Source organism: Elaeis guineensis, chromosome 10 (genome assembly GCF_000442705.2).
Source record: "Elaeis guineensis isolate ETL-2024a chromosome 10, EG11, whole genome shotgun sequence".
Classification (NCBI taxonomy): domain Eukaryota; kingdom Viridiplantae; phylum Streptophyta; class Magnoliopsida; order Arecales; family Arecaceae; genus Elaeis; species Elaeis guineensis.
In genome coordinates, this window is record NC_026002.2 from 41789568 (window position 1) to 41792646 (window position 3079).

The following is a 3079-nucleotide window of genomic DNA, read 5'->3' on the forward strand; positions in this document are numbered from 1 at the left end:
TAGCCCTCTTCTGAAAGAATATGTAGGTATGTATGTGTGTATGTGTCTTATTGGAACTTCAATGCAATGATAATTTCCAAGTGTATCCAGTTGATCCTAGAACAAGTTAAAGTAGCTATGGAAGCGTGAAAGAAGAGAAATAATGAAATTTGATCATCTGCTTGATTGGAATTGCCCAAACTTCCAAAGCACATTCAAGCACCTGATTTTCATTAAATCATAATGTTCATTTTTCAAAAAAATCTAACTAAAATCACACTATTCTAAGTACATCCAAAAAAGCTCTCAGTCGCTTAAATTATAGTTTGCAGAAACAAGCATCATCTACAATTTCGTGTCATAATTTCAGAAACTTGAGCAAGACTTTTAGAAGCTGAATTTTGGATTGGATGGCATCTATTAATAAATGATAGGCATGCATTTGTAAATGCATGCGCTTGCGAGTGGGGCTACCTAAACATAAATTAGCAAAAGGACAGGCATGAAAAAAGTAGCAAGGATTCCTGCCAGCGTAAAGGAGCACTTGTGGCAGCAATGGACAATGTGTCAACAATTTTTTAATATTGCAAGCTTGTCAACAGGATTAAGAATCGCTTACAGTTTAACAATGGGTCTGATAGAAACATTATAGTAATCATATAGCAGTTCACCATCAATTTCATTTACATTAAATTCTGCTGCTTCTCACCATATTTGGCCAATAAGTTGCTCTCCAAATCAGAAAACAACTTTTCATTGATTTAAACCTGAGCCTTAAACAAGCTTTTGGGATAAACAATTTGTAGTCCTAATGGATCTCTGCTCAAAAATTGAAGTTATATATAGGATCGAATCCTCATGACTTGCAAGGTTCATAGAAACTTGAAGTGCAAGCCCAGAATATCAGCAGCCTAAATATGTGTACTCAGAAAGAAATTTGGAGTGCAAGCTTCTACTAATGAATTTTAGGCAATTTCCTGCATCCAGCCTCTGAGCATTTTTGTGCCAAAATGGACTTTTGCATTCAGAAAGAACTCTGATCACTGAAAATATATTCTTTCTGAAAGGGGGAAGCACATCTTGGAAGCAGATTGCTCTGAGGTGGCCTCAAAGGTATTTAGTGGAAGCTAGCTGGTGTGGGGCAACGAACATAAAATTGTTGGCTATCAAATGCCAAACATGAATCATAAAAGGAGACTAAGAGATTCGTTGAGGAAGGAGGAAGCGGCAAGTGAATGGAAAACACCAGCTTTGGTTCCGCTAACAAGAATTACTGTGATTTGCCTCAAAAACTAGAATTGCTGTAATAGTAGTAGTACAAGACAATATTGTAAGACCCATTTATGCATATGATATAAGATCCCAACACCATCGAAATTCTGTAAAAGTGAGTAAAAGATGTAAAGTAGTGAATGAATACTTATGGTATCAAAACAGCTTGTCTGAATGAGGTCACAAGTTTCTTCTCGATCCAAATCTTGAGACAGACTCACCAACCCGTTTATAGGTATGAAATAACTAGATGATGCTAGTTGTTCTTCAAAATATGATTTAGCTTGCGAAACACATCAGATCTTCTCTTGAGTTTGTTGCTTTTCAACTTCGTGAAGCGAAAGGAGTAATCTTCCACTTATCTGCTCAGTAAAAGAAAACAAAAAGAAAGAGAAGGATCAAAGAACAAAAGTATAATGAAATCTTTTCCTCCAAAACTTAAATTTAAGGTAGTCCATATACTTATTGCCAGAAAAATATCCTATAGCAAATGACATTTAAGGAAAAAACCAAAAGAACAAAAAAAAAGAGTATCTTATAGGGAACTACATAACGCAAATTAGTATTAGTATGTTGAAAATTTGTAAGAAATAATAAAAGAAATGAAAAAGATCTGTTAATGGACGTGTATCTAAATTCATAGTTGAGAGCAAGAAATAGAGGAAAAAATCTCCAGAGATCAAGAAGATGAGTAGTCTTCTGAAAATGATATCAAGTGAATTTACCATGACGGACTGCTTTTTTCAGATCACAAGTTTGATGAAAGCTTACCAAACCATGGTTACTACCAACGGCGGCGAAAAATCTAATCTTTCTGATCTTTTTTTTTTTTTTTTTTTTGATGAAAACTTCCTAATCTTCAATATCGACTGCTCGCACTTAGCAGTAAATTAGGTGGGGAGGGCATGGTGGAGAAGATGGGCACATGAAGAACTATCCAACTCTCTAACTTGGTGTAGGAGAGATGTTAAGTAGAAATACACGTGCCCTGCTTCTCCATCCTGCACAACCCACCTTCCAAGGCTCCAGAGAACCAACAACCACCTTTAGAGTTCGAGGTGCCGTCTCTTCTTTCTTTTTTTTATAGCCACTTATTGGGCCATTCATCCTCCCCCATTGTTCATCAGTAGTTTGCCGACCATCAGTATTATTTAAATTTTTTAATCTTATATAAATATTTAAAATTTTTTCACATGAAATTTTATATATTTTTTTTATTTACGTATTGAAATTCTCGCTAGGCTAAAGATCTGGCTCCATGCAAATCATTCACAAACATCATGACTGATCCGATTTAGGACCTCATCGTAAAAAATTAACCGGTATGTATTATTAAAAGATTAACTGAAATGTATTATTCAAATTTTTTGATTCTATATAAATATCTAAAATTTTTTTTATAAATAACTAATGTTAGACCAAATATACATTAGCACGAATCCTCGTAGCCAGAGCTTTGAACGGGTATCTGATGCAGTCACAAAGAAACGGAGGGTAACAACCTAGAGGTCTGGGGCAGCAAATTTGTGCTAAAGGGCCCAATCATGGGTACTTGGTTCCATCCAGGAACAGCTGACAGATGCAGTCCTCCAACTTTGACAATGCCACATAGGACACATCACACCATGACATTGATGACATGGCCCCATGGGAAGCTGACATGTGTGTGGTTGGCTTGTTGGCAATGGAAAAGCCATGGGTCCAAATTGCAGCTTGCTGCCTACCACGGTGCTTTTTCTTTTTCAATTATTTTCAGTAACCTTAATTTAATATTTCAGTGTGGAAGGTAACTTTCAACGACCATATTTATTAGGGCTGCTCATGAAGA

General features: G+C 36.0%; 1 long non-coding RNA gene across 1 annotated transcript; it reads right to left on the reverse strand.

Moving 5' to 3' along the window:
* Nucleotides 1–1240: 1240 nt before the first annotated feature.
* Nucleotides 1241–2351, reverse strand: LOC105052258 (uncharacterized). The gene is made up of 2 exons (XR_833346.4): nt 2023–2351; nt 1241–1613 (listed from the first exon to the last, which is right to left on the reverse strand). It is a non-coding gene; the product is annotated as an uncharacterized lncRNA (long non-coding RNA).
* Nucleotides 2352–3079: the final 728 nt, after the last annotated feature.